Below are 15,201 nucleotides of genomic sequence, written 5' to 3' on the forward strand. Positions count from 1 at the left end.
CCAAAGGGATTTAGCAGTTAAAAAATCAGATCGGATGCCCAATTGAACTGATTGAACCGTGACCCTGGCCTATGATTGGTAAGGTGTTTGGCTGATTGGTTGTAGTGGAAATGTATCCATTACTGATCTGTTCCTGTTTGATTGGGGAGTCCACCATGCAAATCCAGCTACCAATCTCTCTTCCGTATGGATTTGTATGGACAAACTCAAGGTGTTAAACAGGCCAGGTCGCCCCACCGTCCATGGGCCGGCATGGCCTAGGTTTTACAGTATTAGGCTGGGTCAAGTGGTATGGCCCTTGGCCCACTACTGTCTACTGTGCAGGTAATACAAAAAAAGTGCGCCCTGCTAGCGCACATTATACCTAGGACTGAATCCAGTTCACATCTGTGCCGCACAATGGAGCGCCCCACAGCACATCCTCGCCCTGTATTGGGAACATCTCCTGATGATAGTACCAGAACTGATGATGTTACCATCGGGAGATGTTCCCAATACATGGCAGAGATGTGCTGTGGGACATTGTGGGGCACAGATCTGAACTCAACCAAATCTGCCTACTACATCTACAGATGTATTATAAGTTATGGGCTACCCCTGTTGTGTAATCCTATTAAGCCAAAAATAATAATTAACATGAAGTAGAGTCCGGATCTGTTCCTCACAGAGCATACCTCACAGCCCCATTCCACCATGTATTTGGAACATCTCCCCACAAGGACGGGAAATGTTCCCAATACATGGTGGGATGGGCTGTGAGGTCTGAGTGAGGTGCGCTGTGTGAGGAGCAGATCCCGATTCCATGCCTAACAAGTCAGTATCTCAAGAAAATTTAGTAATAAATTTCTCTTAGGTTCTATTTTCTAAACTAGCAGAAAAAAACTTTTGGAGTTGTAAAATTTCAGTTGCATTTCTGCCACTTTTAATGTCAAAACTAAAATTTGGCGTAGCCTAAGGTAATTAAACTTAGCTTACCAATAAGTAAATATTGAAAATATATTTTTTATACATATTAAAAGAGAATAATAATTGAATATTAATGCATTAATAAAAAACATTATTTTACTTATATAAATTAATAATTATAGAAAATAACTTTCAAAAAAATAATATTTATTAATAACAATTTTAAAATCCTAATATATATTTATATGTACTAAAATTAATATTTATTGTATTTTTAGTAATTATTTATTTTATTTTTGTGATAAATATATTTTCAATAATTACGTATAAATCTATTTTTGCTTTGTTATTTAATAGAAAATTTCAATAATTATTGGAGATAGACTATTGTTATTTAACTTTTTAAATTTAATTTATCATAATTATTGTATTTTTGCTATCAATATATTTTTAGTAATTATGTATTTTCGTTGCAATTTATTGATTAATATTTATTATAGATTAATCTATTATTGGATATTATACTATTTATTTCTAATTTAATATATTTTTAGTATTTCTTCATTTTTGTAATTATTGTATTTTTATTAGTTATTTATTGTATTTACATTATAAATTTATTTTCAATAATTGTGTAATTTTGCTATAAATTTTCAATAACTATTAGAGATTAGACTATTAATTTAGTTTAAATTAGGAGTATTCACGGGTCATTTTGGTTCAGTTGTAGGCTATTTGGCCATTGAAATCAACCTAGTCAGGTCGGGGAGTTGGTCACCCGAAACCAACTGACCATTAGTGAAAAACCGACCAACTTAGGTTGTATAGATTTGGTCGATCGATTCAAAAGATTTAAACTTAAAAAATACAATTTAGGTTTACAAAAATTATAGTGATATTATTAAAAATTAAATTAATCAATTAAAATTATAATGTAAGATACTTTCGACTAAGAAATATGAAATATTTCCCATTTTTCTCATATTAAAAAAGTATATTTAAAATGTAATATATTAATATATAACTATGGTCAGGTTGATTTGATTTTGGTTGGTTTACAAATGGCTAAACCGAAACTGACATGACCTGGTTAGGTTAGGAAATTGTTAACTAAAGCCGACCGGAAATACTAGAAAATTGACCAACTCGGGTCGAGTTGGGTCGGGTTGGTCAGTTTGGTTGGTTTCATCAGTTTTATGAACAACCCTAGCTGAAATTAATTATTATTATTATTATTATTATTATTATTATTATTATTATTATTATTATTATTATTATTATTGTTGTTGTTGTTGTTGTTGTTATTATTATGTTATAAAAATTATTAAAAGTTATATATAGAATATAAATAATTATTAATTAGTTAAAAATTAAAAATATAAAATAATTGTCCACTCTTGTCTATATATATATATCTATATATAGACACTAAAACACATCATTCTAGAATTTTTCTCATTTTTTTATTTTTTTATTCCATGTCATTTTTTAAACAACCAATGAGATGATCTCCTTCCCCATAAAAAAATTACCTAAAATATATTTCTCTCTCTAATAATTACTAAAAATACAATAAATATTAATTTTAGTATATATAAATATATAATAAATATAGATTAGGATTTTAAAATTATTATTAACAAATATTATTTTTCTGAAAGTTATTTTCTATAGGTATTAATTGATATACGTAAAATAATGTTTTTACTATTAGTACACTAACAATTTCAATTATTATTCTCTTTTTTAATATGTATTAAAAATTATTTATGAAGCTTCAATACGTATAAACTATTTAATATATTTTCCTTATTTTAATAATATTTAAAAAAATTATTAATATTTTATATTCTTATTATCAAACATTATTTAATATATTATAATTATTTTTGCATTACATTTTTTATAAAATATGATTGTTATTAAGTTTTATATATTTAAAATATTTAAAAATTAGTTATTTACAATATCATTTAGTTACTTAAATAATATCATTATTTAAAATTTTAAAACATTAACTATTTATTGAAAATAATATTCTATAAAAATGTAATTTATACTATTATTGCATAGAATTGTATTAATTTTTTAAAATATATAATTATTATTAATTTTATTATTATGAAATCTATTATAATTATTTTTCTACTTTTTGTTATTTTAAATATTTAAAATTTAGTTATGTTAAATATTTTGTTATTTAAAATGTTTAGTTAAATAATATGTAAAATATTTAAAATGTTTTGTTATTTAAATTTTATTTATTTTAAAGTGATTATGTAATATTAAATATTTGTTTATATAATTATCTAGATATTTTTAATATTTTGTTTTGTTAATTTTTTATTTTTTATTATTTAAATAGAATTTAAATGATTTTTTTATTGAACTTTTAAATTATTATTTAGTTATTAATTTGGATAATCCACAAAACTATAATTGATATTGTTATTACATAAAAATATAAACTTATTGATAACATGAATATTATTAAGTCTATTATAATTATTTTTTTGTATTTTTAATAATTATTTTAAAGTTATTACATAATTTCAATATAATATTTAAATAAATCTTAATTTTTTTAATTCAAACTTGATTTAAATCGATATAAATTAAAAGTGGGAGGAGGATAAAAATGAATTAGAGTTGATTTAGGAGAAAGTGGGGGATAGTGATGCTACTTGGTTAGACATTAGAAAGCAAATCTTTCTTTTCTTTATGTATTTGTTGTTTGCAATAATAATATGATACAAAATAAAATAAAAAATTAAAAAAAATGAGAAAAAAATATAGACTTCCTTGTTTTAGTGTGTGTGTGTATAGATAGAGAGATAAATAGATAGATTGATTGATTGATATATAGATAGATAGAGATGGGTGATCTCATATTGGGATGAGTTGGGTTTTAAACTTATAATAAAGGCTATATCCTAGGCCTGATTCATGGCCTAAGTCTTTTATATATAAAATATTAGCAAGGATCCATGTGATGCACAAGCTTTGTTGTTCACAAGGCTACACATAACCATGGGGGATCATCCTCCACACCCATAAAACCTCTTACCCTAACACAAACTAGATTTGATCCCAAGTCTTTGCCACAACCAACAAGACACCTTACCAAATATTGATACAAATAAATTACTTTTCAAAAATTTATGAATAAATTTGACTCGATAGGAATAAATTCTTCAAAATTTATTGATATGAATAAATTAATTTTCAAAAAAAAAATTATGAATTCATGAATAATTAATTACTAAAAATATAAAAAATTCAATAAATTATTTTTTTAAAATTAACTTTCATTAAATTAAATTATCACAAACATGAATTAGTTTATGAAATAACTATATTAAAAATTTCCCAATAAATACCAAAAACCAATGTCAATTACCAATAATTATGAAAATTATTAATAGTTACCAAATATAAATTATCAATATTAAAATTCCCCAATATTTTCCAATTTAATAATTACTATAAACCAGCTGTAAATTATTAATAAGGAATTATCAAAATTATTAAAAATTACCCAATAAATGCAAAAAACCAATGTAAACTACTAATAAGTATGGAAAGGGAAAACTGTAGATTAGTACCTTGTGCGCTGGGCCTAGTCTCACTTTGTTTTCCAAACTTCAAAACATGCCAATTTAGTCCCTGTCATTAGCAATCCGTCAATTATCTCTATCACATGATGAAATGTCTGAGTTGAAACTTTTGGAAATGTTAAAATTATCCTTACTGTTCATCATCTTCTTCCCCAAGAATCAATATTGAACCAAATAAAGGATTAACAACCCCAAACCCACCACTAACCTTTTCAGAGAAAATTCGTTAAGAAATGAAACCCCAGACCATCTGTGTTTCTTTTTTTTTTTTTTTTTAAGAATATGGCTGATTACCGTTTTCGACCTCTCTGAAACTCCAAGAACGAAGGATTTATGGGCATCATTTGACCATTTGGAAATTTCATGAATTAATTCCCTTTTCTCTTCCAAGCTCAACTGACTGCATTTTGTAGGACCAAGTGCAAAACCTGGAAGATGAAAAATAGAAGAATGATTAACTTCAATACTATATACAAGGAGAACTTGTATGTATGACATGCCATGGCAAGTGGAGAGTTAGAACTGAGCATCGGCTCCCTCAAATCAATACTGACCCTGAAATCTCAAACTACCATGTTATCCACTTGAAAAAGCATCTGGATTCAAGAACAAGTCTTAAAATCACTTTACAGTACTAATGAATGCTGTTAAAATCTGTACAATCAAATCATTCCTAGTATACTAATAAATTTACATCGTTGTACAGGTCGTTGGCCCTCAGAAGATGTACTTGTTTATTTTTGCTTGTCACATGCAGATCTTCAGGATTTTAAAAATTTTGGTATATTTGACTCTTGAGAAAATTTGATTTTGTTTTGAAAGTTAAAAAAATGCATCTCCTGTTTTTTGATATTTTGCATTAATTGCTAACAGATGCCAGTATCTCTATGTATTCAACTCATTGTGATTGTTCCTTTGGCTTAGTTTGGAAAGAGTACAAATACAAATGTGTACAGTGTAAATACATAGAAAATAATACAAAATACAAGGTTTTATACTCTACAAATTTGTATTTCTATTCCTTCCAAACAGAGCCTTTGTTCCTTTTAAATTCATTAAGGTCCAAGAAGATATAGGAGCTAGGATCAGGTAATGGATTGGGTGGAATGGCTATTGCAGCAAGCAAAAATGCATCAGGATTTGTAATATCTGATGGGAACCCTCTAGTTGTTGATTGTACCCTTTTCTAGAACTGTTAATTTTTTATACTGTAGGGCTGTCTACAAGCAATGATTATAATCCAAGGGAAAGGAAAAATCTCTCTTAGGTGAAAATGGCCAGCCAATTTTCTTAAGGCTCAGTTTGGAAAGAGTACAAATATAAATTTGTAGAGTACAAAATCTTCAATTTTATAATATTATATTATTTTGTATGTATTTGCATTGTACATATTTGTATTTGTACTCTTTTCAAACTGAGCCTTATTTACATTCCAGTTTTGCATTTTTTTTTAGACATCAAAACAAATATGAGTAATTGTTGGGAGCAAAATTATGATTGTTTGCATTATCTAGGATAGTTCTTATTGGTCTGGTGCTTGGCTTGTTAAATTTCCTTATTTAGAGCTATTTGCTAGTGGCATGACCTGTTTGCATTTATTTCATGCGCAATACTCTTGTGTTATTGACACTCTTCTTGTTGTCTACCTTCTTGGGTGTTCCAAGTTTATATTTGATATAGGCGCTTTAGGCAGGCCTCTGGCGTGTCGACACATGGCCAAGGGCGAAGCCAATCAATGCATTTGGTAGGGTGGAGGTCGGTGCCCAATGCGAGACTAATGGCGTGACCCCATGCGGCGAGTTCAGATGACCACCGGATCGCATCCTGACCGTCTGCATGTGTTCACCTACAGGCGACCTCAAGTATAAATAGGGCATGCCACCCCCAAGGTAAGGGATCTCTCTCTCTCTCTCTCTCTGGCCCAGACTCTCATATCTCCAAGCTCTCTTGCTCTCTAGTTCTCTGGCGACCTCGTCCAAACTCCTTAGACCTCATCCGCCCTATTTACCATGCTCGCACTAACTTCACCGTCGGCGTCCCCTCCTCGGGTTATCACCCGGGGCCTTTGATGTTCCCTTTCTTGTAGGTACTCAGCCTCAGTCGACCTTCACTAGCCCTCAGCACAACACACTTCGGGCTCCTCTAGCCCTCGGCTTCAGCGCCTCTTGGATCCATCTACTAGATAGCCCGTCCGGGGAGCTAAACAAATTTATTTGTTGTCCTTGGACAATTTGAGCATAAAAAATTGGCGCCATCTGTGGGAACGACTGTTAAGCCTTCCCTCCAGCACTACAACTCAGCTTCCAGCAGAAAGGCTAGAAACAAGAGATCTCCATAGAACTTGGTCACAAGGGACCAACTCCAAACGGTCCTCAACTAGCTTGACCACCTCACGTAGAGGCTGGACGAGGTGGGGCGACCAGTAGGGTGGCTGCCCCGCTGGAAACCTAGGGCATTGCCATGGACACCCTTTGCGGGATCCGCCGGCTTAGCGCCCTGTCGGATCTTACAGGACCGACCCCTCAACATCTGGTGGAAGTAGCCAAAGTGTGAGTCAATCGCCAAGAACCCTCCAACCTCTCGGCTGATGGGAGAACGAATCAACACGATCTTGCAACCGATGCCAAAGCCAAGGGCACCGCTGCCGACAAGAAACACCTCCTCCACCTCACACCTCTGACCTCCGAGGCTATCTCGACAACCGTTGGGCCAAAAGGGATTGAGACGCGACTGGCCCGTCCCACTACCGAGGAGACCAAGACGAAGCCGAGGTACCTGTTGGCCAGTAAATTGCCGACCTATAGGCACAGCTCGGCATGGTGAAGGGTGGAATTTGGCAAGTCAAGGAGAGCCTAGGTGACACCTCAGCAAATCAGTACCCCTCCACTAGGATGGATGCCTTCACTGCCGCCATCACCTCGGAACCTCTTTCACACCATTTCAAAGCTCCCACACTGGAAACTTACAATGGCACTTCGGACCCAGACGAACACTTGGAGAGCTTCTGGGCCCTCATATTTCTGTACGGGTACTTTGACACATTGAAGTGTTGAGCCTTCCAAGCATCCTTTAAGGGGGCAGCTTGGCACTGGTTCTTTGGACTCCCGCCTTTATCCATCAGCTCCTAGGACTAGTTTTCCAACCTCTTCCTCGCCCACTTCATCAGCATCCGACGATGCTAGAAGAGCACCATCTCACTCATGGTTGTTCGACACTGACACGACGAGAGCCTATGGTCCTACCTTGACTACTTCAAAAAAGAAGAATTTGAGGTGCACGACCTTAACCCCATGGTCTCCATGCATGCAGCAATCCAAGGCCTCCTCCCTAGGTCAACCCTAAAGTGCTTTGTCACAAAGACACCACCTAAAACCAAGGTAGAATTTTTTAAAAGGGCACAGAAGTACATTGCTGATAACTCTGTATTTTGATGCCTTAATGGGCATAATTTTAGGGGTATTTTAGGCCTTAGAATAGTCAAAATGTGCCATTTTCCCAATTAAATTCAATATTGTGACCTGTGAGGGTTCCTGTGCAAATCCTAGGAAAATTAGGGAAGCTTTAGGGCTGAAATGCAGTTTTTGGGAAGCATGTGTGAATTCCAGCTGAGTAAGGGGTGTTTCTATGAAAAACTGACCACAAAAGGTCATCCCTTTGTGGGGCGGCCCTGGTTAACGGCTAGCATGGCTACCAGGGTTCTTCATGGGTGCACACTTGCTCATGGGGACAGTGTTGGACCGGCACTGCGCTACTGATACTCAAGGGAGGCTTGGCATGCAGACCTGGCTCAAGGTGACCCTTCACCATGCCAGCCCCTTGCCCAAGCTGAGTGAGCTACCCCATTGCCTCTAGCGCACGGGTGTGTTCCGGCCCAAGCGGTTACCTATCATCATGGCACACAGGTGCCTGTCATCATTGGCATACAGGAGGCCCATCACATCGGTGCCAAGTCACCTCATCGGCGCATGGTCGCCTTGCATTATGGTTGTCCCCCTTTAGCACGTAAGCGGCTTTTCCCATATGGATCGGTTTGAGCCAGAAGAGTGCCCTGGCCATTGGACTTGAGGTCATGATCCAGTGCTACTGACTTTGGTGGAGCCATCCCATCGGGCAACTCCTAGCCTCTATGCGTATAAAGGCTTGTCCTGGCCTGCCTTGGCTAGGACGCCGCACGGGTTTCTTTCATTGTAGAACTACCCCCATGACAGTTGGTATCAGAGCGAGCTAGCCAGTTGCAGCCGCAGTTGGTTTTCAGCAGATTAGCCCAGAGCCAGTTGAAACGGTCATTTCGACAAGCAACATTTTGTGGGGTGCGGTCCTTAGGCACTTCCACCCAGGATCGAGCAGAATTCAAATCAGGCCTAGCAAGAGGCCATTTCATTATTCTTGTCTCCATTCCAATGACACTAAAACAGCTTCCCTTAGGGAGGCAGATGCATTGGTTGTTGTCCTCATGCGGGGGCAGACGCGTGAGCCTTGATAGGAATGTGGGTACACTATCTGAGCAGATTGCTTATCCGGCCTAGTAAGAGGCCATTCATTGTTCACGTTCGAATTCCAATGACCCTAAAACAGCTTCCCTTGCGGATGCAGACGCATTGGTTGTTGTTCTCATGCGGGGGCAGACACGTGGGCCTTGTTAGGAATGTGGTTATGCTAGCCGTTGGAGCATGGCGGCCCTACACCGGCAAAGTATCAGGTGGAAGACTTGTAGCAGTAGAAGCTCATCACAAGGCGAGTGCATGTTCGACAACTCATGGGTAAAAGTTGCCACACTCGTAGAGATTGCGGTCAAGTCTCCTTGAGGCAGCAGCATTGGGACCCCCTCGGAGCGAACATGTAGCCCGAACCAACGAGGTGAAGCATAGTTTCGAGGGCTGTGAGAGCATAAGCCATGACTAGGTTTGAGTAACCCGCATAGGGCAAGGTGAAGACCGCAGGCCAGCATGGTGAAAGGGTACACCCAGCATCCACCGCCAACAGTAGGAGTAGACCTATCAACATGTTCGGTAGCATCACTGAAAAGCTACCAAGAAGACGGTTGAGCCTTGAGGTAAGATGATACATGGGGCGAACCTCCGCGAAGCACCACACACATTTCTTTGAGGGCCCTTCTTTCACATTTCAATGGCATAGCCATTGCACGGTTTGAGTAACCTCAATAGTGGGGGTGAAGTCCAGGTAGGCCGACATGGTGAAATGGTTTCAGCCCCATAAATGGACACCAACATAGGCGACCTGGTTTGGCCAGGCGAGCCCTGAAACTAGCAGAAGAGTGGATGGCGCGGGACTCAAACGCCCATTCACGGAAGGAGTCATTGTCGAGGATGACAATGAATTGAGTGGGGGAGCTTGTGACGGTCTGACACAGGCTTAGCCTTTCCTACGCTTGGCTGGCTTACGTTAGGGACTTGCCCGCCATTTTCGCCTATAAGATTTTTGGGAGAACTGATGTCATCTTCAGGCAGACCACCAAAAGCTTAATATACTCTTTGAGGAGGGGTGGTCAACCTCCTTGCGTGCCTAACCATGGCACTCCTAGACCATCATCCCTTTGCAGGGCGGCCCTGGTTAACGGCTAGCATGGCTACCAGGGTTCCTCATGGGCGCACACTTGCTCATGGGGACAGTGTTGGACCGGCACTGCGCTACCATCACTCAAGGGAGGCTTGGCATGCGGGCCTGGCTCAAGCATGAACCTTCACCACGCCAGCCCCTTGCCCAAGCTAATTGAGCTATCCCGTTGCACCTAGCGCACGGGTGTGTTTCGGCCCAAGCGATTGCCTATCATCATGGCACACAGGTGCCTGTCATCATCGGCATACAGGAGACCCTTCACATCGGTGCCAAGTCACCTCATCGGCGCATGGTCGCCTTGCATTATGGTTGTCTCCCTTTAGCACATAAGCGGTGCCTCCCATGGACCGGTCTGATCCAAGAGAGTGCCCCGGCCATTGGACTTGAGGTCATGATCCAATGCTACTAACTTTGGTGGATCCATCCCATCGGGCAACTCCTAGCCTTTATGCGAACAGCCCATTAAAGTGGTACGTGAGTTGGGTTTAGAACGTCGTGAGACAGTTCGGTCCATATCTGGTGTGGGCGTTAGAGCATTGAGAGGACCTTTCCCTAGTACGAGAGGACCGGGAAGGACACACCTCTGGTGTACCAGTTATCGTGCCCACGGTAAACGCTGGGTAGCCAAGTGCGGAGCGGATAACTGCTGAAAGCATCTAAGTAGTAAGCCCACCCCAAGATGAGTGCTCTCCTATTCCGACTTCCCCAGAGCCTCCGGTAGCACAACCGAGACAACGACGGGTTCTCTGCCCCTGCGAAGGTGGAGCGACAGAAGTTTTGAGAATCCAAGAAAAGGTCACGGCGAGACGAGTCGTTTATCATTACGATAGGTGTCAAGTGGAAGTGCAGTGATGTATGCAGCTGAGGCATCCTAATAGACCGATATAGACTTGAACCTTGTTCCTACATGACCCAATCAATTCGATCACCGCACAGGTTTCTTCCGCTGTAGAACTACCCCCGTGACACTAGGGCGCCACCCACTCCATTTAATCTCCACCTTTCATCCCTAGGTGCCTAAATCTCCACCATCCAATCTTAGAAGCCCAAATCTCAGCCTTACATAATATTGGGTGCCCTCACCTTCTTTTCTCAGCCTTAAGATCACCTTAGAACATTCCTAACCCTCCATTCTCAACCCTAGGGTGCCCATATTTCTGCAAAAACCTAGTTGCCCCCCCTTTCTTCCTCCCTAATCCCAAACCTATCATTCCTTCTCTATAAAAAGGACCCAAGGGGTTCTGAGAAGGGGTGGGATGCTGCCCCCAGGTAAGACGGAAGGTTGTTCTTGAGAAGTTCAAGGATAGAGGAAGAGGAGAATGCCCAGGCAAGAGGAGGGGTTCCTGCTTGTAGTTCGCCTATCCGCTACTACCACCTCTGGATCCAAATCCCAACCAGTTTCCCATAGTTTTAGATTTACTTTTTACGTGTGTTTTTATTTTCCATTCTTTAATTTCCTGTTTTTATTTTATTCTATAATTTATTTTTATCAAATTTAATTTTTGTCTTCCTTTTTGCAGATCTGACATTCGGCCAGGTAAGACGGAAGGCCTAGCTCAAGGAGTTCAAGGGTCAAATGATAGATCCGGAGACTGCTACCTCTGACTGAGTTACGGATCTTTTATTTAGGTTTTTTTTTATTTCTGTTATTTATTTATTTTTCTGCAATTTTTACTTTCAACATTGTTGGAATTTTATTTTAATGGATTCCAGTTCAATTAATTAAATTGTGTTTCTACAATATCAAATCTTGTTATTTTGTCCGATTGAAGTATGTAACAATTTTTCCCTCACTTCCCTATGGACACGACCCCTTTCTTACCACTAACTGTGTTTTGTAGTTATTTTGAGAATAAGAAAAATATAAATATTGAAATTGGTATCCCGAAGTAGTTAACGACACACCCGATTTTTTGCGTCGTTGCTAGGGAAACAACGGAGAAAATTTTTTATTTGCTTTGTCCGTATCTGTTTCATTATTTGTTTATTTTCATTTGATTACTCTCATTTTAATTCTTGTTTCTCTTTGATTTTGCAGGACATAATAGCGTGTACCCCACCTTTTGCAATTCAGGTCCCAATTTATTCTTTTTTTTGTTTTTATTTTTGAATTCTTTTTGGTAAAATAGGGTTTTCAAATTTTTAGTTAATTAATTTTTTTAATTTATTTTTTAGATCCAATTTAATTATTTGTTTAGTATTATTTTCTTTTGTTTTGTTCTTAGATCTATTTTTTTTTTCTTTTAATTTCTTGAGCGCAATAGATTTTTGTTTAGGATTGTTAGGTTCTATTTTTCTTTCTTTATTTTTAGGTTAAAAACTCATTTTGTTTTTTTATTTTATTTTTTTATATATTGTCACATATTCTTTTTTGTTATTTTCTATTTAATCCCTAGAATAGCGATTTCCCTTGTTAGCATTTATTTTTGTAGTTGTTAATTTTTTTAGCATAATTAATCCTTTTATTTTCTGTTTATTATAATTATTTGTTACTTTACTTATTTGCCCCTTTAATTAATTAGTTATTTAATTGAATAATTAATTGTTAATAGGAAATTATTCAAAATTTCGAATTTGAGTTTAAATTTCAAAATTGAATTCAAAATTTGAATTTGAATTCGAATTTGAATTTGTATTTGAATTTGAATTTAAATTTCAAATTTTGAATTTTGAATTTTGAATTTCAAAAAATTTAAAAAAATGAAAAAGAATGAGTAATTAATATTTTTAAATTTTTGCATTTGCATTCCAATATTCAGGGTTTGGTATGTTCTAGAGCATGCGTCATATAGGATTATTTAATTATGGAAATTATTTTGTTAGTTGTTAATGTGTTAGGGTTTTTCATCTTTAATTGCTCCTTTTGCTGAATTAGTTTGTTTTATTATTTTATGTTAAATTGTTGAATTGCATATTAGAGATAACCGTTCATGCATTGTAATTAGTTGCATTTATTTTGTTTGTTATGTTTTTCCGTTAATCCATTTAAAGGCAATCCAATTTAAATAAGATAAGGTGGGGATTTCATCACCCTTCCTTGGCCCAAAAATCACCACCCTTTCACGTGCGGTTCACCCTAAACCTTAATTTAAAAGTTGGATAGCAAGATACTTTAGGGGGGCCCACACATTTGGTTCAAAAGTGTGCTGATTTTTAGGGAAGCTTGTGATTTCTTTCAATAACTAGTGATTGGTGTCTAAGGAAAGAGGTTAGACACCTAAGCCTAAGTGGGTTTTGTGGTTACTTAATTAGGTCCTTGCGAGAGCAAAGGGAGCCTCCCACATCCCCACCTCTTACCTGACTAACCAAAGGAAGTGGTGTAATTCCAAGTGAACCTAAGATGATTCACATTGGTTGAACCACTAGTTTAGGAAACCTTAGGTCAGCCCGTAGTTCGTGTGTTTTAATTGCTTGCATTTTTTAAATTTAAAAATTCAAATTTGAATTTAAATTTTAGGATTTTAAATTTTAAATTTTAAATTGGAATTTAAATTTAAAAATTTTAAACTTGAAATTTAAAAAAAAAAGAGAAAATAAAAAATAAAAAAAATCAAATTTGAATTTAAATTTCAAGATCTAAATTTCAAAAATTTAAATTTCAAATTTCAAAAAAAATCAAATTTGAGTTTAAATTGCAGAATTTAAATTTCAAAATCTAAATTTGAAATTAAATTTAAAATTTAAATTCCAAATTTCTAAAAAAAATGAAGAAAAAGGGGGTTAAAACAAAAAATGATAAAATGAATTCAATGGCCGAAGTTTATGGAATGAGAAACTTGAGAAACTACTTCCAACCTGAGACACGAATAGATTGGAACCATGTATCTCAACAACTAGATAGGATTTAATGGGATTGCCCAAAGACTTGATCAAGTACTTGCATTTCGTTAACTAATTGGCCCATACCCAACCTTGTCATTCTACCCAACATGTTCCATCTGTGCAAGCTCGGCCCATCATGTTAGCTAGTGCCCTACAATGAGCCAATGTCAACCAGTCATTCTAGACCAAGTATATGCAGCCAACGGATTTTTCCAACCCAATTCTAACCCATTCTTCTGCCCATATAACCTTGGGTGGGAAAATCAGCCCAACTTCACTTATAAGGCCCAAGCCCAAGAAACCACCCTAACAGATGTGCCCTCTCAATAGTTTGAAGCCCAGACTCACTATGAGTACAATGATTACCCTAGGACTCAATTGGCTCAGCCATGTCCAACCTACCCTCAGTCCCAATAATACCATTCATTTAACTCTATGGCCCAACAATTTTAGAGACCACAAGTGCAGAGCTAATTCCAGCAGGCTTACCCTAGGAACTAGCCAGTCCAACCTTATCAGGTTTACCCACAACCTCCTCAGACCACTACAGTCAATGACAAATTCATGCAGCTTCAAAGTTGATCCTAACTCAACAACAGTCCATTGCTAGATGACAACTAGCTGAAGTCAATGTGAGGAGAGAAGTAGGTCAACTACTGAGTCAACCAATTGTGAATCCCAGAAATCAACCACCGGGTCTTCCTCCATAGTAGGTTCAACCCCCTCTTAAGAACCCTCAGTTTGAAAATGCCAAGGCCATTGCGACCTTAAGGAGGGAGGATTTTAGAGGACCCGTATGAGAAAAAAACACTTAAAAACATCAATGAAGAGGAAAAGGAACAAGAAGACCATAAGTTGGGGGGGAACAAAAAGGAAAGGAAAAAATGGAAGAACCTATAGTGAACTGACCTGTAGTTCCCTTTCCAACCACACTCACAGCTGGGCCGTTGTGAAAGACAAAAGAGACTAACAACAAGGAGATCAGGGAGTTATTCAAGCAAGTCCATATTAACATCCCTCTCCTCGACGTGATTCAACATGTCCCGACCTACACCAAGTTTTTGAAAGAGCTATGTACGCAAAAGAGGGAGCCACGATCGATCCCACAAAAAGTGATGCTCTCGGCATATGTTAATGCGGTTTTCCTAAACCAACTACCCCGAAAAAAGAAAGACCCTGGTGCTCTTTTAATAAGTTGTGTCATCTATGGAATCACTTTTTATCGAGCCCTATTGGATCTTGGGGCCAGTGTAAATCTGCTCCCCTTTATCATTTATGA

This window comes from Nelumbo lutea, chromosome 7 (genome assembly GCF_056320005.1).
Source record: "Nelumbo lutea isolate HS-2025 chromosome 7, American lotus-T2T, whole genome shotgun sequence".
Lineage (NCBI taxonomy): Eukaryota > Viridiplantae > Streptophyta > Magnoliopsida > Proteales > Nelumbonaceae > Nelumbo > Nelumbo lutea.